Source organism: Ornithodoros turicata, chromosome 2 (assembly GCF_037126465.1).
Source record: "Ornithodoros turicata isolate Travis chromosome 2, ASM3712646v1, whole genome shotgun sequence".
Lineage (NCBI taxonomy): Eukaryota > Metazoa > Arthropoda > Arachnida > Ixodida > Argasidae > Ornithodoros > Ornithodoros turicata.
Genome location: NC_088202.1, coordinates 53186678 through 53211637, shown reverse-complemented (window position 1 = coordinate 53211637; position 24960 = coordinate 53186678). Strand labels below are relative to the sequence as shown.

Here is a 24960-nt window from a genome sequence, read left to right as displayed (position 1 = left end):
CGGGAGTGCACGATCAAATTGTGAACAAATGCTCAACGTGCAGCCACAGAGCTCCGGCTATTTTCCTTTCGTATATGTACATGCTGCGTTGCTGCCCAGGCACATGGCTTACGGCCCAGGACGTAAAATGAGAATGTGCGTGTTTTGCGGATCCACGTGTTTTTTTTTTTTTTTCGTGCTGGTAGAAGGTATGGATGCTGGTGACCTGTGGCGATGGGAGACATAAAAGAAAAAAAAAAGAAATATGGAGATGCAGGGTATCGATCCCCGTACCTCTCACATGCTAAGCGAGCGCTCTACCATCTGAGCTACATCCCCAACACAAACGACGTACAGGCAAGACGCAACATATGTAGCCAACGCCTATAGTGACTTCGTTTCCGACCTTGCTCTCTATGCCACTTTCCTTGAAGGACACATCTGGTTCGGCCGCCGTCAGGTTTGTCCGGAACACAAGCGGACACAGTCGCCGGCGCCGTGGAGCGTCAGCCACTGGGTTTCCGGGTCCCGGCGCGCATGCGCAGCTTCACGAAAACAGTTCGGCGTCCTACCCGGCGCGGTTATCTCACATGCAGCCGTTATCAGCTGCGTACTCACGGCTGCTACCGGCGGTATTATACTGTATGGGCGCTGGGACAGATAAAATTGCATATTGTGCTGTCTATGTGTTTTTTCCCCGCTCAGGTTTGCCGTTATGGGTGCTGGGAACTGTTTCGCAGAGCTGTCAAACTGTTTATAAATGAATTTTAGGTTATTATAGACCTCGAATTTTTAGGTAAATGCCTATTTCTTTTCTGTGGTCTTATAGTGCCTTTTCGATAGAGATACATGGGTTGGGTTTTGGGGAACATAGCAGCACTGATTTTATTGTGACTATAAATGCCTATTTCGGTGTTAGTGCCTATTTTTGTGCAAATGTCTAAAGCGCAGTTCTTTTACTGCCCAAAAATTGCATTTTAACAGGATAAGATTACAGAAATTGGTGTTCTGCGGATGGAAAATTACAAGATTACTTACAGCATTACTAAGATTACAGAAAGCGCCATTTTACACATGTAACCTACCTCAGTATGTCGTACGTTCCCGTATCTGAGTGATTAAAAATTTTCATTGGAAAACGTGCACTTCAGAAATGTAGGGTAAGGAGGGGAAGATGTGACACCATGGCATGCATTGGAGTCCCGAAAAAAGTTCGGCTCGAATTCGGTTCGTGTAAAATCCGGCTAGTTTTTCGGTCCATGCGGTTCACGCTTTACTCCATGCGCTTGAAACTTTACTTATAGGTGGCTCTGCATGTCCGCTTTATTGTATGTGGGAATTGTCCGGATTGGTGTTTGCGTTGAAGAGAGAGAGAGAGAAAAAAACGGTTACTTTATTCTGCCTGGAATGTAAAGACCCGCAGAAAAGGTGCGATTTTCTGTAGTCCTTTTTCTTGTCAGCTGTGCAGTCCCAGGCTTATTCTGTCAATAATTAATCATAATCATAATGAATCGGAGTCTAGCAATTAATCATATGCAGTTACATACTCTCTTCGACAGAATGTCCACCTGGCTAGGAAGAACGGCATTTGTGCTGTTCTGGTAGCGTTTTTTATGTAAAAAATCTCTACCGAAAAGAAGAAGAAAAAAGAACATCCCCTGTGTAACGAGAGTAGCGCATTGTCACCTGAAAAGTCACCTCCATTTTAGTCGTGCAAAAATTAAGAAGCCCCAACTTCAATTTCAATTTATTTCCTTGCGGTTGGGAGAGCAGCAAAAAGCCCATGAGGCACTTCCACCGATTTAGCTAAGAACACAACCCGAAAAGGCAGAACAAAGACAGATCGAATTACCCCATGTAAGGTAATTTGGGTGCATGTGATTTCGGCATGCGTGATTGCGGCAGTAACAACACTTTACAACAACTTTATTTTAAAGGTGATGATTGGGGATTGCGGGAGTACTTTCAAACGAAATTTTCGGGAATGCGTCATTCCAGTACAAGTGTTTCGGGAGTTACTCTTGATACTGTGTTATTTGGGCACAGTAGTAGTTTAATTCATACTATACTGGGATTTGCACTTTTCAAACGAAGGTATCCAGAATGTTTAGTTCGGCAGAAGTGTCTCGAGAGTGTATTATGATATTTCTGTACCGGCCCGTGCGAGGCGAGGTATTATTACATTTCCTTACCACTAATCACGATGAAGAGAGGAAGGGGGGGGGGGGGATATATATATTAGACGAAAGAAAAAAAAAAAAAAGAAAAACGGGGGAAAGGTCAGCCAAACGGGACGTCGGCTTGCTATTCCGCAAAGAAAGACAATTAATGAAAGAAGAATAAAATAAATAAAAAGAAAAGAAAAGAATTAGGAAATAGAGGATAAACTAACAAACGGTGAAAGAAGGATGAGACAGATGAAAGACAAAGATGACAAAAAAGATGACTAACAAACGGCGAAAGAAGGATGACATGGATTAAGAAAGATGACTTTAAAAGGATTTATATTGGACATACGTAAATACAGCATTTTCACCCAACGTGTTATAAATTCCTATAAAGAATCTACTTGTCCCAAAAAGGATGGCGTCGTCTTTGAGGAACTTTTGCCACGATATAGACCTACTTTAATTAGCTTTCTTTCGCGGGATGTTGATTCAACTCGAAATTTTGCGTATTCCTATAGAGCTTCGTCTTCTCCGTACATCAAGGCGCGGGCCGAGAATTTCTTCGCAGGCCGAGCTTATTTACAGGGCTTCAATTTAGCAAGGGGCTTCAGTTCTTCGACATGGACGAGATCAGTCCCCCGACCGTCACCGTGTTCTACCTCGTGGACAACTCGGGAAATATTTGTCGATATGCTATGTGGACCTTCAAAGAAATACCTTGCAGATCTTGCAGACCAGGATTGCACGCTGCACTCGTACTTCCGTGCGAATATATATTGCAGGACTTGTTGTAATCTGTCGGACTGTGTAATGTCGTGCATGAGGGTTCCGAACTTTCGGATATGTGTTCGAAAAACATACGCCGGTCAGATTTAAAGCGAATCGGATTCGTTCGAAAAATTTTGAAAAAGTGAAATAGCGTGTAAGAGTGCAGTGGGACGAATCTTGCGGATCCACTTGTCATCTTTCCGAGCTTGTTGCAAGTACCGGTGCCGGTGATCTGTGGCGATGGACACTAATGTTACGAACGGGAGAACGGATCCAGGGTATCGGTCCCCGTACGTCTCAAATGCTAAGCGAGCGCTCTATCATCTGAGCTACATCCTCGTCACGTGCACGTAAAATAGATTAGACACAAGGAGGGTAGCCAACGCCCATGGTGACCCAGCTTCCGACTTCACTCTCCGTGCCGTTTTATTCGAAAAACATATAATTCATTCGCAGGTACCGCCGTCAAAGTCAGCCACACAGTCGTCGGCCTACTATTAAAAAAAAATAAAGTAGAAATAGAAACAGAGAGAAGTAAAAGAAAACGAAAAGAAGAAGAAAAACTGAATAATTACACGCACGGTCACACGATCACAAGGCGCCGATAAGGTCCGAAGCGTGGAGAAAGTGGAGGAGCGCAGTGGTGACTGCCCAATGGGTCTCCTGAGAAACGGGACCCAGTAAGGTGGCCAATGTTTTACAGTGCTGTAGCCAAGTTGGGATACACGACTACAGCGGGCATCACGTTGTAGAGGATGTTGCCGGCAGTGTAGGATGCAGTGGGGAATATCAGCCACCACGCCACAGCTAGTGCACAGGGGAGTGCTAGCTTGAACCACGTTCAGACGGAGGCGTTGAAGGAGCGATGCCCCCCCCCCACCCCCTGTGACGGGTGCAGCGACACGTAATAAAGAAGTCCACCGAGGGGTGGATTGATTGCAAGTACCTGTTGGTAGGAGGCAGCCTCAGCTCTGAACGCTTTGGCACAAGCAGCACACAGGCAGAAGATAGACAGACGGCAGGCAGAAACAGTAAGGGGCAGATGCACAGTGGCATGAGTCGTAACTTGTGCAGCACGTTGTGCAGCCGCAACAATAGTGACTTGAATCCTACGCGTTATTACATGATGTTTGCACGCGCTTAGTCACGTGCTGATGCGCGAATCTCAATAGCTATGTGATGGGGGTACTCATTAATATAAAAAAAAACTTTTATCTCTTAATTTGCCATCTCTATGACAAGGGTGGTAGTTCAGATACTTTTTGTTATCGATGAGTTGCATTAAAAATAATCCTCAGCATACTTTTCTGTATGTTCTAGCTGATCAAGTCCTCTGTATGCGCCCCAGGGCCATGCAAAACACAACTGCACGAAGAAAGAAACGAAAAAGACGGTACAACGATGAAAGATGAAAGTCACGTACAAGGCGTCTCACTACTGGGCAGCAGACATGACGTCGCAGACTGGCAACCGAGGGAAACAGCTTTTCTGACCCGCGATATTGAAAGCTCTCTTGCGGATCAGGATTGCGCGTTGCTCTCGTACTTTTTATTCGAATACGTGTTCCAGGATTTGTGATCCTAATTTCTACTCCTTGTGGCATATTTTTCTTGAGTATTTCCATGCTTCTTTGCCGGCTCTGTGGAGCATGATGTTTCCGAATTTTCGGATATGTCCAAGAAACCTACACAGGTCAAGTTTAAAGCTACTCGGATTTGTCCGAGAAGCTTGAAAAAGTGAGACGCGTGTCACAAGTACAAGGAACGTATTTTGCGGCTCCACTTGTTATTTTTTTCATGCTTGTTGCAAGTACCAGATGCCGGGGATCTGTGGTGATGGGTACTAATGCTGCGAACTGGTGAGATAAAAAAAAAAGAAAAAGGGATCTGGAGATGCAGGGTATCGATCCCCGTACCTCTCACATGCTAAGCGAGCGCTCTACCATCTGAGCTACATCCCCAACACGTCGAGTTCAGATACATTACACAGAACTAGGGCAGCCAACGCGTATGGTGACCCACCTTCCGATTTCACTCTCCGTGCCGCTTTCATTGAAGTACATGTCATTGATTCCCGGGTACCGCCGCCGGCAGATCTAACCGGAACACCAGACCGCGCAGACGCCATCGCCGTGGAGATCTGCTGGTCGCTTCAAGAGAGCGTCTCGCCATATTATCTGGGGCGGTTGTCTCACCTAGTGCAGCCGTTCTCGGCTACGTATTCACGGTCACGATCACGCGGATGTGTCTGTATGGGCGCTGAGACCTGGTTTCGAACCCTGTGGCGACGCTCTCGGGTGCTGCTCTCCATGTGCTCGCGCGTTACGGTTACGTCTGACAGCAACTGTACAGCTATTTCTATTGCGACTACAGTCCCTTTCAATCTAGCGATGTCACCTGAAGTGCCATACGGGCACCTTAGGATCCTATGAGGTGTTCTTACCACATGCAGCAGTGAAAAAAAGGGAGAAATTATACGGTGGACATAGGGAAATGCAGCATAGAGCAGTGGCCTCTCCAGAATCGCAAGCACGCGTGGTTGTTGCAAAGAATGGGGGGGGGAGGGGGGTTATTGTTACAGTCACGTCGTAACATCTCCATATATCATCGCCGACATGTATGCACGCCTGAAGCAGCGACCCCTATTGTGGGTGCACGGAAAATAACGGCAGGGTACGTCGCCCAACATTTAGGGTGTGTTGGAGTGCCCAAGTGGGGTTTCGATAAACCACTGGTATACAGTATATTGTGTCTCGCGGACATTAACGTTTCGCCGTACATCAAGCTGTGATCAAGCAATTTCTTAGCGGGTCGAACATATCACTGCTACAGAGTCTATTCGGAATCCACCGTCCAGCCCCGTCCCATGTTACGCGATACCCTAAAGTTAAGCGGTACCTGCGCCGTGGTTTAGGCTCTATACCCTGGAGAGGCAGGCTCTCTGACTGTCTGCCACAGCGTGCAGTTTATGATTCTTTAATGGGGCGCTAAACTGAAAAAAAATTTCCCTTGCGGAATGAAAGATATTGTTACCTTGAAACCAACATAAAAGGAACAGGATTCATCCATTGCATCCTTCGTGATTTATGAGCGAAAGAACCTGCGCTTTCCGTCTTTTAATTCCTTCTTAAGAATGCCGAATATTATTTATTTATTTGTTTTTGTGATACTCCCAGTCCCCGTTTGAGGCCAAGACAGGAGGTGACAAACAAATATTCCGGGCACGTACAAGTGCTACAAGAATAGGCTCGTTCGGCTGCCCAGGTGGCGCACTCGCTCACTGCCTCCAGAGTCACCTGTGGAGGCAAGGATAAGTTGAAAGATGAAAGTCACTGAAAAGGTTAGCCAGCTGTAGGCAATTAGAGGCTTTGTTTGTATCTGTCCCCTCTATGTTGTTCCAGCCTCAGAACATCAGTTATCTCTTGTTCAAGGAAAAGTTATTTCCAGTATTTGCGTGAGTTATTTCCCAGTTTCCTGCAGTTATTTCGACAGACATTGCACACAAATAGGAAATAGGTCGAGCACGAGACAGAATCGATTTCGAGAAGAAAAGGTTCAAAGGGAAAAAAGATCCATAGCGAAGAAAGATCCACTAGCGGATCTTCTTTCCCTATGGATGTTTCTTCTGTATGGATCTTCTTTCTCGTTTGGATCTTTTTTCCCTCCGTCACGTGACCCCGTTTGAACTTCGTTATGTTGTACGGGTGCGTATTGAGACCACAACCATCTCTATAATATAGAGATGGTCTATAATATAGAATATCTCTATAATATAGAGATGGTCTATAATATAGAATATCTCTATAATATAGAGATGGTCGTGATTGAGACTTGAGATACCCATCCCAACGTTTCCACAGCAATGCGCTTCTTGCGTAACTTTTTTCCTCGTCAAAAGCAAAGTAGTACACCCACTGCATGGTTTGCATTGCCCCTGCTTATTTCATGGATTCTTAACAATCAATATTTTTAGAACAAGCAAATAATAATAAGTTAGATTTTATAAAATATCTGTCGCTAATACCGCCAACAAGCCATCTGCTGGTTCCCAGTCCGAATGACAATCCATCAGTGAGTCGAAGCGATTACGGTCACCAGCAATACGTGACACAACGACACCATCGAAGCCGAATGTTTGCTGGAGTTGCAAAAAGACTGAGAGCCTCTTCTTCTTTTTTTTTTCTGCGAAGTACATGCGCTGACTCCGAATATGAAAATCGCAGGGTAATGTAAATAACTAATATAACAAACACCACCAGGATGTGAAATTTCCGAATGCAACTCACATTTAGTCATAGGGTTCAGATTCTCACTGATTCAGGTTCACGCAATCTAAACTTGCACCAGCATCTCCCTCTCACATGTAGTACGGCACATCTTCGGTGCAGGCAGTCCACCTGTGGCAGGGAACTCTGCGGAGCCCAATCTTCAACTTGTCGTTATCCCATAACGTGCGCCATTTCGCTCCGTGGTGGTGGTGGTGGTGAAAGGGCGCCCCATGGTGGTGGTGGTGGTGATGGTGAAAGGGCTTGGTGAAGGCCATGGTTCGCCACGAGCTCTTGCGCGAACCTATCAAAGCAGCTTTGGAGCGTGCGAACTTTAAGTATTAGGACAGCGCTTGCCGTCAGAGCTCAAGATCGGGCCCGGCACGTTTCAAATAACGTGACAGCTGGGCATTGTGACGTGGCAAGTTGAAGGTTGACCTCACGCAAGGTCTCTAAATGTGTTTCGTACGAGACTACGTACGCGGGGTTCTTCCATGCGATGTGATAATCTCCTAGCAAAGGGTGCCCGCTTTTGCTAACCCCGCCGATGACTAAACTGGTTAATTTCTCGGCAAGGGATTGCATTGCTATCGCAAAAGGCTTCGTATTTGTTTCAATGTAGTTTCAATGGGCTGACCTGATTTAATTGGATTTGGTTTTAAGAAAAAATAAAATGGAGACTTTGGCTTCACTAGTGTGAGGCGCGCAACTCCACATCACTTGCACCAGTTACTTTGGTGGAAAACTCCTGGAATTATGATGCCAATGAAGAGGAGGACGATGGTGATGATGATGATTAGTGGTGGTAGTGATTCCGACAGAAAACAATTGCACACACACTGAGATACCACCAAGGCGGTGTTTTCCGCGAATGTAAGTTCGCGCGAATTGTTTCTCAATTAAAGCCTCCATCAAAACGCGAAAATATGTTCCACGCGAAACCAACGAATTTTACAGTACTTATCTATGCATCTAAAAGACAGCAGGGTCTATCTTTGGCGTGGCGGTTTGGGGTGTTAGACAGGTCGCACTCTGCACCCGTGCGGGATTTAGGAGGGGGGGGGGGATCCCCCCTCCTAAATCCCGCACGTGATTCCCACAAGTTCTGTGACAGCTGTGATTAATTCTGATCACCCTAGTTCAGCGGTTTTCGGGGAAATATCGGGTTAAACATTGTTTTTGCTTATTTGAATGGGGGATGGGGTGGAGGTAAATATTTGGCGTAATCCCTCAGTCAGAATCAGGCTCTGCATATTTCCTATGAATTATTCACGCCACGGTATTCATCCGTGATCTCTTTAGCGAAATTTTCCAGTGCCCCCAAAGCTCGCAAATTATTATATTACTAGTAAATGAATACAAACTGACAGTACGATATGATGGTCCGCTTAAGCATTCTTTTCCACCAGATATACACACGCACGCACTTCCTCGCTTGGATTCCCTTTCCCTATGGATCTTCTTTCCCTATGGATGTTTCTTCCGTATGGATGGATGGATGGACAAGTCCTGTTATTTCGAAGCGATAGGCCAATAGCTGCTGCGGTTTTTGTCCAAGAAAAATCACGTAACTCCCGTTTAATTGTATCTCTCTTTGTTTTTTTATTTTTTTAACTGAACTCATTCTACTTTTTTTATTTCTGTACTTTCCTCAGGGTCAAACAAACAAACGCCTCAGTTTATAGTGCCTATAACACGACTTTTAGGGTCTAAACCGAGATTCTTTCTTCACAGGACTTTCTCATTTGGATCTTTTTCCCCTCTGTCACGCGACCCCGTTGGATGTTCTTTCCCGGTGGATCTTTCTTCCACAAGAGGACAGAATGCACACACGGGCACGCGTGAAATCGCCAACATCGTCTTCTACACTTGTAGAACATGCTGGAAAACATTCCCCCGCCCGCCGCCGGGGGAGAAAGTCGGCACTACTGTCGCTATGCCAAAGTCCAGCCGAACGACCCTATACAACAGGACTGGTGTAAGAATGTTGCGGTTCTTTCAAAGCACGCACGAAAGCGTCAGCAGCGTTCACATTAACAACATGTTAACAGTTTGTTTAAGTAGAATCTCGGTTTAGACACTAAAAGTCGTGTTATAGGCACTATAAACTGAGGCGTTTGTTTGTTTGACCCTGAGGAAAGTACAGAAATAAAAAAAGTAGAATGAGTTCAGTTCAAAAAAACAAAACAAAAACAAAACAAAGAGAGATACAATTAAACGAGAGTTACGTGATTTTCTTTGGACAAAAACCGCAGCAGCTATTGGCCTATCGCTTCGAAATCACAGGACTTGTTGCCAGCGCCACTACAAATAATGTAAACAGCCATTACCTCATATTTGTCGAAATGACTCGCACAGGTTATGCTATGTTATCGAAGTAACAACACAATAACACCACTTCTAAATTTATAGGCGGGAACCTTCGCGTTTTCGCGCTGCGTACGAACTTCTGTGCAGGGAACATCGACGGAAGTGGCGCGTGGTTGCACTTTTGAACGTCAGACTGGAGAATGCCATCCGGCGTCGCGTACCTGGTGCCACCTATAGTACAGCAGCCACTACCTCCAAACACTTGAAGCCGCAGTTTTTCTCCAGGACGAGCCGGAGCATCTTCGGTGGTAGTCGTGGTGGTGATGAAAGGGCTCGCCGTTGTCGTCACGACTAACGCCCTGGGGAAATGTGCGTCCTCGGCCGACTTCTAAGGGAACTGTGTCGACATATATCTGAAAGCGTCTGAGGAAAACCCAGGAAAAACCCCAGACAGCACAGCCGGCACCAGGATTTGAACCCGGGTACCTCCCAGTCTTGAAATGACATGGCCAGCGCGAACCACTGAGCCACGCGAGCTGGTTCGCACGGAGCATCTTCGCTACTTTATCAGCTATTGGGCCCTCCGGCATATATTCTCTGTTCACTCTCGGACGTCAGGAACAATGCCAATAGCATCGTAGAGGGATTGGCCATAAGCTTTCACACGTGTGATGCTGTCAGCGAGAAAGACGTTATTCGCTGAACCTTGAGAGAACTGATGTTCTGAGGCTGGAACAACATAGAAGGGACAATCACATACAAGGCCTCAAGTTGCCTAAGAAATTAACGATGAAGGATGAAAGTAAGAGTGAAAGGAGGATGAGTGAGAGAGAGAGAGTGACTGGTTTGTCCCTTCAGATGACGCACCCTGGAAGCCGTTGAGAAGGCGTGTTAGCGTGTTAGTGTTACCTTTTTCTGGACTGCACAGAAGCTTTATTCTTTTGTGATGACTTACAGTTCAAAGTCCTTAAGCGCCGTCTTTCGCTTAATCCTCATACTATCCGCTTCCTCCCATTACGCCCCGGTGAAAATGTGAGATACGATATCGTTCTTCTTGTTGCCATGTGCTGTTTGTGGAAGCTTCGTATGGCCGATAGGAACGAAGAGCCTTTGTCTCCTCCTATGAAATATTTCAAAGCCGAACTACTGCAGGTAAAGTTAGCTTGTACTCAGCTCTTAGAAGTGCCTGAGTGGTTAGATACAGTCCGCGAAAAGCTGAATGTTTTGTAGCTGTGTTATTAACGTGTCTGGTATAGAGGAGAAACACCGTATTCTCTCTGTGTGATTGTGTCGTATTGTGTGAGTTATTGAGTCGTACGTGACTCAGAGTAGTAAGCTCTGAAAAATAAAGGTGGAAAAGAAAAAAAGTTAGCTTAGCTCAATTGGTAGAGCTCTGAACCAGTAATCCAGAAGATGTGGGTTCGAGTCCTACAGCTGGCTCACCTTTTCACTTTCATCTTTCATTCGCTGAACCTTCCGCAGCTCGATGCAGGGCGAGCCATGGGGCCCTCACCAGAAGAACAGAAAAGCATTAAAGGGGCACAAAACAGGTCGACGAACATTCTCCAATTATTATGCTTAATGAAAGAACGTAGCTGAGAATCTCCAAATATGAAATTCGTTTGCTTCTAGCACGACCACGGCCTGCTCTATACACGAGTAGGTCGTGAGCACGACCTACCATATAGGTCGTGCCTTCTAGCGAGCGTCTTTAACACGAAACAATGCCATTCAAAGAGCATAATCCGCGTGAGTCTCTCCTTATCCTTGGATCCGGGTCCCGTCACCATGTTCCAACATATAGCAACACCGAATAAGAGAGTTCAGAAAATTCCAGAATGCTTAGCGCCGCTTTGAACTGTGGGAGTTTACTAATACGAAAGAAACGGGTGGGTATCCAAACCGTTCCGATTTCTCCCCTACCGGTCCATTGTCCACGACGTGTCAAGGTCAGCGAAAGGAAACTGGGAAGGATTATTCTCCGCATTTCCGGAGTCGGGAGAGGAGACCAGCTCCGGTGGCGCAGCGGTAACGCGTGCGCTTGGAGACTGGGAGGTCCGCGGTTCGAATCCGCGGGCCGGCTGTGCCGTCTGGGGTTTTTCCTGGGTTTCCCTCAGATGTGTAATAGGCGTATGCCGGCACAGTTCCCCTGAAGTCGGCCCATGAACGCAGCTATCCTCCCCACGAGCGGATTCCGCTCGGTCTTCTACTTCACCCTTTCCTCCTGTCCACCATTTTCCCTTCCCGAGAAACATGCCGCCTAATCAGGCAGGCAGACCTCTCGGGTTCCTCCCAACGACACTCCTCCTCTCCTCCTCGGGAGAGGAGAGACGTCGAGCCAAAAAGCTGCCATGCCGACCTTCTTTCACGACGTCGGCGAGAGCTGTCGAGAACGACAGCTGGCGACCAATTAGGTGACACAGCCCACGCCTACGCCCAGCCCAGCCCACGCCTCCTGATTTTTCGTCTGCTTTGGACGACGGAATGCCACCGGGATGGGAATATGAAAATCGTGCGCGCTGACGGGGCGGCGGAAATGCGTCTCTACTTCCGCCGCCCGCTCACGACGCCGCGTTGGGCCTCGCCAAGTGAGAACTGGCCCTAAATGACGTGACGGAACAATTAAAGGCTTTGAGAAACCACAGGGATAGAGCTTTGTCTCTGGCAGGGTCTGTACACCTCACTCCCCACGCTTCGTACGCAAAGTCCGACCTCCCACATCCTATTATTTTTATGTACAGAGTTTTGAAAATCTCCCATTTTCGAAGCACCCGCTGACAGTGGCGCCAAGCGGTGCTGAGCAGCTCCATGAAATAGGCGGGGAGTGACCCTTTGACGGGTGCTCTATGGCTCTGCGTCATAGCGCTTCCGCGCAATTCACATCGCCGCGCCGCGTCCCTGTTTACAGCCGTCGCCATGAGGCAGGAAACTACGCACTTTCGTTGCGCGCAAGGTGATACTGAGATCGGAGGAAGAGGAATCTAGCTAAGATTGAAATGATCTTCTCCCATTTAAAGTGTCATAACTCTGTGACGCGGGAGCGCAGCGTAAAGGGGTTTCGACGGAAATGTCTGGTTCCCATGAATCTACAATTAAAGCATGATTTCGTGTAATATTCGGGATTGGATTCACAACCCCTTTAAGAGCCCGCCAGTCATGACCGGGCTGTTGGCGGCCGTAGCTATGGAGACAAGCCGCCATGAGCCGCATAGTCTGCCACTGGTTGCCACAGAAATCCTGTGTCTGAAATCGTCTGCGGCGATTGACTGACGTCCTGACTTATAGATGTCAACGTGAGAAGGAGTGGGAGGAGGCACAAAGCAGGCCTTCTGTATGCAGGTGGCGCTGGTTTTGCTTGTGCTAGACGCGGTACTGTTACTATACACCGTTTTCCCGCGGACGCCGCTATATTGAAAGCACAGCGCAGTCTAGCCAGGGGAGCATGCTGAAAACTGTTTACCGCACATGCCAGAGAGAAGGAAAGCACACGTGTCGTATGCTTCTTCCATGGTATCGCTTTCCTCCTTGCTGGAGTGTGCTGGGTGCGAAAGCGCTGGGGGAGCGAGGCTCGCTGGAAAACGGTGTATAGATTATCACAGATTACCATACCGGTACGTTGAAAACGAGTTTGCGCTTTCCTTTGTTTCGCTTTCCTAAAAAAAAAGCGAGCGTGGTGTACTTGAAAAAGCGAGATCACGTGCGAGAGGTAGAATGCGTGAATTTTGTCATTTTCTGCAACGGCAGCAAATATACGGATGTCAGTGACCTGTGACGAGATTTCAAAAGCCGTTAGAGCACACACACACACGTGGAGATGCAGGGTATCTATCCTCGTACCTCTCAAAGCTAAGCGAGCGCTCTACGTTCTGAGCTGTGTCCCCAACGCAGAATAGTATCATAGGTAAAACACAACAAGAGTAGCCAACGGCTATACCGACCTCATTTCTGACCTTGTCCTTCACGCCGCTTTCCTTGAAGAACACGTCAGCTTCAGTGAAGATAAGATCTAACCGGAACGCAAGATCGCATATAGGCCTGTTGCGCTGGGCCAGGTGGCGCAGCAACCTTGTGTGTCAGCGCCGCTAGCGGCGACCTTTTCAACACACGGCCGCTCCCTAGCGGACGAAACTCAGTCTACGCTGGCTACCTTGGTGTGGCGTTATCGTTTATCATCTGTTTTCCGGATAGAAAAAAAAGTCAAAAGGATCGACAAACATGTGTACAATGCGCGGCAGGATGTACATATGTATTAACGGGACATCTAAAAGAAACAAACTGCTTTGTGGTTCAACACCCAAATAGTTGCTCTTTCCTGGGACCTCTGAGCGAACTTCTCGACTATTTAGATTTGGATTCAGCTATCATATGTCCGCCTCGTTCAAAGAGACGTCTAACTTTTTTTAATGCGTACGGAAACAAAGGTTGTGCACATATACACGAGGCTATATATTGTATATGTGTATGTTTGTAAGAGCTCGAAAGAGCTTCGGCAATATATTTTTTCTTTGTATAAGTATATATGGAGTTCCTGGTGATGACGACCCAGTGAAAGAATTGATAAAAACAAGTCAGCTGGTGAGTGTAATTAATGACAGTAAGACCCGGAGACTAGGGACGACGAAAACAGACACATACAGATGTCTCCAAACTCTGTCTGTGTGTGTCTGTTTTCGTCGTCACTAGACTCGAGATCTTACTGTCACACAGCGACTATTATCCGAAGCATCGGCTGCACAGTCGACTTTTAATATAAAAAGCAGAAAACTGCAAAGGAAACACAAGAAAACGAAAAGTATATCTGGTCAAAGTTTTTGAGTTCTATTTCATTAGAACGGATGCCGATATTTGTCTACTGCAATAACTATACCTGAATATTACATAGCCGCAATGTAAGCCTATGACTGAAAACGGTAAACGGCAGCAGCAGTCAGGAATAATTATTTCAGGGCTTCATATTTTAAGAATTAGCTAGTTCGGGAGTAGATAAGCCGTCTGCATATCGCCGGCAGCCGTAATAGCGCTGCCAGTAGGGGACATTTCTTTCGGGGACATCTTTTCCGGGGATTTTTCTTGGGCGGGCAAGTTTTTGCCGTAGCCATCTTCTTGCTGCTATGCGTACGACACAACAGCAGTTTGCGATTTTTAGTAGAGTTCGATTCCATTCGAATAGAGTTCGATTTCGGAAGAAATAAAAAAAGAACGGCGCACTCTTTGACGCGTCCTACCCGTTGCTATCAGTTATGCATACGGGGCGAGAGCGGCCGTGTGCCGTAGCATTCCGACGGTAGGGGTCAGAGTGGCGCTCCAGTCGCCCTCCTCAGACTTTAGCGCAACAGCCCTATACTCGTGAAGCGACGGCGACTGGGCTTGAGACTGGGTCCCCCGAGGGATTGTATCTCATTACGGCCGAAAGTCTCAATACGACCAATAATCCTTTAATTCCCAAGTGTCTCATTACCCCAAAGTCTCAATAGAGCCGAAGGTAGTCTCATTACGGACGAGAGATGTCTCATCACGGCCAAAAGTAAAAATGTGTATCGTAACCTGCATTGAAATGCAAGTAGCAGCCAGGGATGGATTCAATATGGTATGAGCCATACATTGAGCCCTTAGGGCCCTTATTATATGTGTATATATAGATACTGATGGAACGATGTGACAGCACCAGAGGACACGTGTTTCGCCGTGTTTGCGGCTCGTCAGCTCTGGGTAGCTGCGCATCGTTCGGGATTGGCAAACCAGGGGTCACTCAGCGAGCGATATACACCTGGAAGGGTGACTGAGCACTCCTCAATGCCACAGTGCAAGCCAGTGAATTATAATGAGGAAAAAGGCCATTAAAGAAACAAGTAAATGACACTAGACGTGTTTGAAATTCAAAATTACAGATTACGATGGCTTCTATGGCTGCACTCAGAGAAACATATACTCATGGAACGATGCGGCAGCACCAGAGGACACGTGTTTCACCGTGTTTGCGGCTCGTCAGCTCTGGAGCTCGTCAGCTCGTCAATTCATGAAATGATGCATGCATGACTTTCCTTTTCTCGTTTCTTTTTTGCACGAATCAACATTCGTGCACTACTACACAATTTCTCACTTCACAAGACATACATTTGTACATACAAGTATGATACATTTGTAATCTCAACAGCTCACCTCTTCCGCCAGGACTCCTTGGGCAGCAACATCCCATTAGCCATGTTGTTGTTGTTTTTCTTTTTCGGAATCCTTCATGTAGCCACATAACATGACTGCAATGGAAAAATAGCTATAAATAAAAATGTATTGAAATGACTTCCTCTTGAAATATTTATTCTAATCAGATATGCTTTTGCGCCTAGTATGGTGCGCGAAGGCCCATAAGCACAACATTTGCAGATGTTCGCCGTAAGCAATTCAAGGAGATCAATTCAAGTACGCAGACTTGTACTTTTATTTTTGAAGAAATATGACGACAGACTTTAATAAAGGAAATATGGCTCACAATGATAAATGCTGCTGTACGGTGATGCATTATCGGTATCTTAACGTCTTAACTTCGAATAAATTTGTTGTTCCTAAGCGAGCAATCAACTACAAACGGCGCAAATCTACGAACAGATATCGAGCTACATCTATTACAGGCACTTCGTGTGTTTCGATACAGTCAAATTACTCGTATGAGAACTATCCAACTATGTGTGGATAACACACTGCTAAGCCGGACAGTCTAGGAAGGCATAACTCACCAGAACTCTTGGTTGAATTGGCTTTCGTCAACACTGCGCGATATACGTTGGGACTGTGACAATTCATTCAACTCAATTTTCACCGGAACAACACGCGCTGCTCGAAAGACAACGACGGAAAATAAAGAGCCGCTAAAGTCCGCTAATTTGCACTTTACAGCACTACAAATCGATAGACATAAACACGTCGTAAAGTACAACGGCTCGCTAACACAAGAAACGACGAGATACCCAACGTTGCTAGACACCATACGAAGTGAGAGTAGCAAAACAACAAGATATCAAAACACGAAAGGAAGAGTATTGACCCCCCCCCCCCCCTTCTATAGCACCCAAAGCGTGATTAGCGCTGAGATGGACGTATATGTCCATGACGCGAGTAATTTTCACTGATCAAAGAGATGTCACTTGGGATTGCGTGACGCTTGCGAGATGTGCAGCAATGAGAATGGCGAAACAAAACTTGTGAATCGTGCATTGCACTTCGTGGTAGCTGCCAGAAAATCGAAGCAAACTTATGAGACACTGGATTACAGGTACGTTGGCACCTTTTTCATTCCTGCACATCATTTCACATTACACTGTACGTGGATACATGGGTATGGTGTCTCGCGATGCTGGGGAAGTATTTGCATGGAGAAGTGTGCATGATTCTACACTTTTTACACTTACATTTTACACTTTTTCTTTTTGATCGCGTAATCGGAATACCGGCACCTCTTGCGTTGTGGCTTGCATGTGACCAACCAAGAACTGTTCTCCTATACTAGCGCTTCCTACAAACGACAAAACCAAACATGTGGGAAGGTATATTTTCGATTACTCGGATATAACGAGAAAATGTATCGTTTTCAGGTTCACAGTAATTCATTTTACACCTTTATTTGCTCAAAAAAGGTGTATTCTTATAAAAAACACCATTTTCTATCTCGCAAAGGGTGCAAGAAGAGCATTACTAAAGGAGTAATATCGGCATACACCACGTTTCATCTAATGTCGATCATTAAGGGTGTAAAGTGGGGTGTTGAAACAGATGTTTACGTCGAAATACACCTTTTTTACACCCAATTTGAATTGGGAATATGGTGTTCAAAATGGTGTTTTAATTCGTGAGAGAAAAATTATGCTGGTTTCACAGCTCCGCTCAGCAAGTAAATCACATTATAGAGGATAAACTCAGTTAGAAACACAGTATTTGACAGGGAAGGATGTTTGGAATTTAGCTGATATCTTTGACTCGTTGCAAGCGTGGGTGTTAATTGCAAAAACGCATTCCGGTCACCGTTACGAACGTTTCCCGCCCCACCACATGTATCGAACGTGCCCCAACAAATTGTACTTCAGTATATGATCCATCTCACACGCCAATATAGGCTACTGTGTGGGTGCCCGAGGTCTCTTCAAACCTCGGTACTCACATTGGTCCCATAGTGTTGCCAAGCTAACGAGGCGTGCCTGCGACGCATTGCACTCCGGTTTAGGTTCAACGATGGAACCACGGCTGGAAGTCTGCCATGTTCAGGGTGGCGCTTGCCATAGAAGCAAGTACGTCGAACTGTATGTCTCGGCCACTGGTCTCGGCACGCTGCCGCAGAAGCTTGTATCACACTAGCTATTTGAGAGGGAATATTTGTCAGAAAACAATTCCATGATAGAAGGCGTTTTCAATAGAATAATCCCGTTTTAAGGGTTATTTTGTTTTTAAACGCCCATTATGAGAGTGTTTTATTAGGAAGACACTTAACTAAAGGGTGTTTTAAAAAACACCCATCGATTGAGTGTAAAGGCAACACCAAAAAGGTGTGCGCAATAGACAAGCCATTTACACCAAAACAGTGTAAAAAAGTTTACTGTGTTGCGGCCACCGCTCAGTGCGACCGCAATTGTCCTTCGTGTATGACTAAACAAACACGGTCGCCCACTACGGCGGAAGTGTTTTGCGCACACGCGTTTCATCATGAAGCCTGCAGGTAACATCTGCTGTTTACCCTTCTGATATACTGATTCTGAACTTACATATTGTAACTTAGAGTAATTTCGAATGCCCAGGATGACACACGTTTACAACATTGTGACATCGATGCAGTGGCATAAGCACTAATGTAGCGTCCCCCAAATTGAACCAGGGGGACTCCTCCACCCATGTAAAGCCTCATACAACACCTCTTGAAATATTTTTCTGGCTATGCAACTGCTTCATTATGACGTAATTGTCATTGTTGTGAATAATTTCTTGAATGTGTCTTGATTATACGAAAAAAAAAAGTCTGGTTGACAACATATGTCTTATGGTCATCATCAAACAAGAGCATATGTCGTTTTGTTCAGCACCTTATGTACTTTGTCTTATAAATATCAGGTGGATGTAAATTGTAGAAGGCAGCTACTGGGGGAAAAGATCATGGTCATAGGTCATGTGGCTCCTGGTACATGCCCCTGTGGAGTAACATTTTCAGAACACACACAAACAGTTTGCTCACAGAACCAAGGAGTAGAATGTTGCTTGAATACTGAGAGAAAATGGCGTAAGAGATAAAAATATCGTATGACACAGTGTGGAAATAAAAGCGTTTTCCACGAGGGATGCATGAAACACTGTCGCAGTATTGTGTGCATGAACCATTGTGTTTGACACAAGCCATGGGGGCACACCGCCTCGGACACACTTTGGGAAGCATAAAACAAAGCGATTGCTAATATGGTGGATGCTTCTTTTTTTCTTTTTGGCGTGATGAAGCATCTTTGGCCGAAATGAGACTACCTTTATCCGTAATGAGATCTTGGCCGTGATGAAACACTTGGGGATTAAAGGATTTTCGGCCCTTATGAGACTTTCGGCCGTAATGAGACTTCGGTTGTAATGAGATGTTACACCCCGAGGAAGAAGGGAAGGAATTATTCTGGACATAAGATAAATATGGCACAGCCTCAGTACCCAGTCTCGCAGCCGCTAAAGTTTCATTCTACATCGAGGCATGAAACGTATTTTTTTTAGCATGCCACTGGAGCAGACGTCGTTTCCATGTCGTCCTACATACAAGCACGTGCCGTGAAATATCCATGGCTGAATTTCGTATGCAAATGAGCCGAAACCTAAACCGCGTGCCTCACGATCTCATGACCGTCGCCGACGGAGGCTTATCGGGACCGCAAAGCAGTAAGGTACACAGTAAACTTATTTACACAGTTTTGGTGTAAATGGCTTGTCCCATGGCGCACACCTTTTTGGTGTTGCCTTTACACTCAATTGATGGGTGTTTCTTAAAACACCCTTTAGTTAAGTGTATTCCTAATAAAACACCCTTAAAACGGGAGTATTCTATTGAAAACACCTTTTATCATGGAATTATTTTCTGACAAGTATTCCCTCTCAACTAGCTATTGTAATACAAGCTTCTGCGGCAGCGTGCCGAGACCAGTGGCCGAGACATACAGTTCGACGTTCTTGCTTCTATGGCAAGCGCCACCCTGAACATGGCAGACTTCCAGACGTGGTGAACCTAAACCGGAGTGCAATGCGTCGCAGGCACGCCTCGTTAGCTTGGCAACACTGTGGGACCAATGTGAGTACCGATGTTTGAAGAGACCTCGGGCACCCACAGTAGTCTATATTGGCGTGTGAGATGGATCATATACTGAAATACAATTTGTTAGGGCACGTTCGCTACATGTGGTGGGGCGGGAAACATTTGTAACGGTGACCAGAATGCAAGTTTTGCGTTCTTGCAATTGACACCCACGCTTGCAACGGGTCAAAGATATCAGCTAAATTCCAAACATCCTTCCCTGTCAAATACTGTGTTTCTAAATCAGGTTATCCTCTATAATGTGATTACTTGCTGAGCGGAGCTGTAAAACCAGCATAATTTTTCTCTTACGAATTAAAACACCATTTTAACACCATATTCCCAATTCCAATTGGGTGTAAAAAAGGTGTATTTCGACGTAAACACCTGTTTTAACACCCCACTTTACACCCTTAATGATCGACATTAGATGAAACGTGGTGTACGTACGTCTATATTACCCCTTTAGTAATGCTCTTCTTGCACCCTTTGCGAGATAGAAAATGGTGTTTTTTATAAGAATACACCTTTTTTTGAGCAAATAAAGGTGTAAAATGATTTACTGTGTAAGGTAATTGGAGTAGATTTACACGTAACATGTGTCAGCCTGTTGTCGCAGAGCGGTTGGTCGGGCCAGCAGATCAACACCTACTCCAATCATCTTCATCGCTCCAAAGCACGTGACCTCTGACGTGGAAAGAGCGGAGTCCTCCATACGCTACTCATGCATGCGGTTTCGCTTCATTTGCATCGCAAAATGCGGCGATCGATATTTCAACGTACGTGCTCGTTCCGGGATTTTTTAAGAATAGAAATGCTCCCAACGAGGATTCTCTCTCATGCTATCTCACTTTTGGCCGAAAGCCCATAATTAAATAGTTTATTAACGAATTCTAGCTAATTATTGACGGAACAGTTACATACTCTCTTCAAGAGGATGTCCACGTGGCCGTATAACCCACCTGCAAAAAGAGTACCTACGCTGCCTTCGCAGCTCTCTTTTTATAAAAAAAACAAAACAAGTACGCCCTGTAATTTCTTTTTTTACCGCGTGATATAAATATACTACCTTCAGGACCCATCACGCGAAATCTCTTTTGGGAAGCGCGAATTCTGAGAACATTAGTTTACGAGGACGTGCGAAGCGGCGACGATTTCGCCCAGCTACTCCATGCGTGTGGTGACGTCAGTGAGGTCAGCGGATAACTTTTTATTGGCTGCTGAGAATCGCCTGTTAGCGAGAACGACCGACAGAGACGCTGGAAGGGCGGTGCAAAATACAACTGCAAAAAGAAAGAAAGAAATGAAAACAAAGGTACGTCTATTGGGCGGCAGACATGACGTCGCAGACTGGCAACCGAGGGGAGCAGCTTTTCTCACCCGCGTGATTGAAAGATCTCTTGCAGACCAGGCCTGCGCACTGCACTCGTACTTTTTGTGCGAATTCCAAGGCTTATAATCCTAATTTCTTCTCCTTCTGGTATATTTTTATCGAGTGTACTTCCTTCTCCTTTGACGGTTTTGTCGTGCATGATGGTTCCCAATTTTCGGATGCGTTCGAACAATTTGAAAAAGTGAGGTCGCGTGTAGGAAGTAGAAGGCACGCATTTTGTGGATCCCCTTTGTCATTTTTCCGTGCTTGAAGCAAGTACAGATGCTGGTGATCTGTGGCGATGGGTACTAATGTTACGAACGGTACAGATAAAAAAAAAAATTGGAGATGCAGGGTATCGATCCCCGTACCTCTCACATGCTAAGCGAGCGCTCTACCATCTGAGCTACATCCCCGTCCCGGTGAAAAACATTAGACAGTACAAGGAAGGTGACATAACGCCTATGGTGACCCACCTTCCGACTTCACTCTCCGTGCCGCTTTCATTGAACTACATGTCATTGGTTCGCGTGTACCGCCGCCGGCAGATTTAACCGGAACACAACGCAGACGGCATTGCCGCGGAGATCAGCTGGGTTTGATAGTGGGGTCGCTTCAAGACAGCGTCTCGGCATATTATCCGGGGCGGTTGTCTCACCTGATGCAGCCGTTCTCGGCTACGTTCTCACGGTCACGGTCACGCGGATGTGCCTGTATGGACGCTAAGACCTAGTCTCGAGCCCAGTGGCGACGCTCTCGGGTGCTGCTTTCCACGTGCTCGCACGTTACAGTTAGGTGTGACAGCGACTGTACAGCTATTTCTGTTACGACTACAGTCTCTTTCAACCTAGCGATGTCACCTGAAGTGCTATACGGGCACCTTAGGATCTTATGAGGTGTCCTTATCACATGCAGCAATGAAAAAAAAAATGGAGAAATTATACGGTGGACATAGGGGGGAAATGCAGCATAGAGCAGAATCGCAAGCACGCGTGTTTGTTGCAAAGAATTGGGGGGTGGGGGTTATTACTAGAGTTACGACATGACAGTTTCATGTGTATTGTCATCAAGAAAGAGAACTACAGCTTGATATACCATTGCCGACATGTGTGCATGGCTGAAACAACGACCCCTGTAGTGTGTGCACGGAAAGGAAAGGCAGTGGATGTTGCCCAACATTTAGGGTGTGTTGGAGTGCCCAAGTCGGGTTTTAATAAACCACTGATATAGAGTATATTGTGTGTCGCGGACGTTAACGTTTCACCGGCTTTAACTTAAAAAAAAATCACTCCCTTTCTTTCCTATGCGCACCCCTTACAGGGGAGCCTTTGTAATTTCAGCATGAGACTGTTACATAGTTGTTACAAGCTGTTACAACGTAACTGTAATAATGACACCCCTCCCGTGGGATTTTGGATAAACCATTGTGCATACTACGGAGAGGAGTGCTCTCTGATTTTCTGTCACCGTGTGCATTTTAAAGCAGCGTGGAAGGCAAAAACAACACAGAAGGCGTTTTTTTGTTTAATGTAACTTACATATTTTTAGAAGAAGCCATGTCAGTATCATACACACACACACACATAAATGGGATGATGATATGTGGTGGGTCGTTCTCCGCCTTTATTGCGGTACGCTGCCCCATTGCGCTTGTGGAAGGGATGAGAAAGTGATGATGATGGAAAGGTGTCTGCTTAGAGTTCGTCCATTAGTCCTGTGCTGGAGAGGAACTCAGCAACAGCTCGTAGGCCTTGCATTAGATGTGAGGGGTCCGACCATGGCCCGAGAATTTTGGCTAAGTGGAACTGGCGTTGATCGACGCGTTGGAGACAGTATCATAGACGGCGTTTTTGCACTTGAATTATACGGTCAGGCGGACATCCTCTCGAAGAGTGTATATAAATACTAGTTGACTAATTACCTAAGTTCATTAATTAAATTCTTTAATTAGGGGATTTCGACCAAAATTTACATAACAGAATAGGAGAGAGTGTTTTTCGGAGTTTACGATTTTCTGATGAATCGGAGTTTTTCGGGTTTTATATTTCTTTACCTCGGTTAGTCTCCGAAATCCGGAGGAAGAAATTGGTGCTGTGATGTGACATGTGATACCCACAGAAAGATCGAGCAAGGAAATGTGACAGGTGTCTCCATTCAAGGAAAATTCCACGTGATTGAGAAAGTTTTGTTATGATGCGCTATTCCAGGCACTCGCGACGGAACAGGAAACGCACGAAATACTGTAAATAAGACTTCAATGCACAACTTTCTTGTTGATGACTCAGATATTAACCCCACGAAAGCGGAGTTTTTCGGATGAATCCGAAGTGCAAAATGTTTTACTGGCGTACATTTTTCGGATTTTTTCGGATTAAGCTGAAAACCCGGAACCCTAATTATCACTCAGGGCACTGAACAGTTCGGTTCAGATGTCGTACTATCATACAAGCTGATTTTGAGAAGGCGGGGAAAGGTATGTTGCGGCTTCGTGGTATAGCGGTATATATGTATAGTGCAGTGCGTTTGTAGAAGTAACAAAAGCGTGATCAATTTTCATTTCTTTACATCTTGCCTGATGGGATAAAACAATCTTCTGCGGCTTGCTTAAACTACCTACGCTGCATGGAGTAGAAAGGGTAAAGGTAGTCACGGTATAGCGTCGAGCGCCGCACGATTTTCGCCCTTATATGGCCAGAGTTACTCGCGAGAACTTAAATTCGCGATTTTGGAGGAATACGCGAAATGCGCGAAAAATAATTCCGCGCGAAGAAAACCACTTCTACAGTATTCTCTATTCACTCTCGGACGTCAGGAACAATGCTAATAGCATCGTAGAGGGTTTGACCAGAAGCTTTTAGACGTGTGATGCTGTCAGCGAGAAAGACATTATTCGCTGAATCTTCCGCAGCTCGATGCAGGGCGAGCGCAAGACATGTGCCATGCATCTTCCTTGGATAAAAAAACATAAAAAAACATTCAACAACGTACGTGTCAGCGCGACGCATGTGTATCGCAGCATTCCGTGTAAAGTAGTAATACCTTTTTTTGTTGTCACCTCCAGATGGATAAAGAACCTTCGTAGACACGTTGAAAAAGTAGGCTACTGAGTCATCATTTGTCTTTTTGAGACGCTTGCTAGCAATCAGGAACGGTGTGCTCGGTTCATCGGGGACGAGATTTCCAAAAAACTGGGCCTTTCCAGTTTCGTCCACAGAATATTCCCTGCTACAGGTACTCTGCGCAAATCAGCGTGTAGTACATTTTTCGTTACGTCTTGAGCGTATACAAGCCTTTAATAAAGCTGTAACGAGACGTCGACGGAAGGTCTCTAGCGAAATAAACCTCTACCCGACAAACGTCATCATGACATTGGTAGACAGACCGAAACCGAAACGGATCGGAAGAGCTGGTTTCCAGGAATGGGCAGTTGTTCGCTGAAAGAAAAGTAGGACCGAAGGTCGCGTCCCTTTTGAGAGACCATCGTAATCCCATCAAGACCGCGACTTTCGGGCGCGACCTTGTTCGCCACTAACTTTGAACGTAGTTCGACTCTACCGAACTCGTGGCGCTGTCGGACACTATGACGTCATTTGTTTACAAACAGGTAGAGGCCTATTGGGCTCGAGGCCAGCTGTCACCGCGTGCGCTGGTCTAGGTGATACTGTTCCTATATTCGAAACCTGTATCGAATGTCGGTCGTCTGTATCGAATGTACCGGTACCTGTATTCGAAAGTTTTCCCAAATTACCCACAAAGTTTTTTTTTTTTACTTTAATCCCATTGAAAGAATAAACACTTTTTC

At 45.8% G+C, this 24960-nt stretch overlaps 3 non-coding genes across 3 annotated transcripts; all 3 read right to left on the bottom strand.

The window, feature by feature from the left end:
• Nucleotides 1–245: 245 nt before the first annotated feature.
• On the bottom strand, nucleotides 246–318 carry Trnaa-agc (transfer RNA alanine (anticodon AGC)). The gene has a single exon. It is a non-coding gene; the product is annotated as a tRNA-Ala (tRNA).
• Nucleotides 319–4802: 4484 nt separating this feature from the next.
• Trnaa-agc (transfer RNA alanine (anticodon AGC)) lies at nucleotides 4803–4875 on the bottom strand. Its single transcript has one exon. It is a non-coding gene; the product is annotated as a tRNA-Ala (tRNA).
• A 16626-nt stretch (nucleotides 4876–21501) lies between these two features.
• On the bottom strand, nucleotides 21502–21574 carry Trnaa-agc (transfer RNA alanine (anticodon AGC)). The gene has a single exon. It is a non-coding gene; the product is annotated as a tRNA-Ala (tRNA).
• Between the last annotated feature and the right edge of the window lie 3386 nt (nucleotides 21575–24960).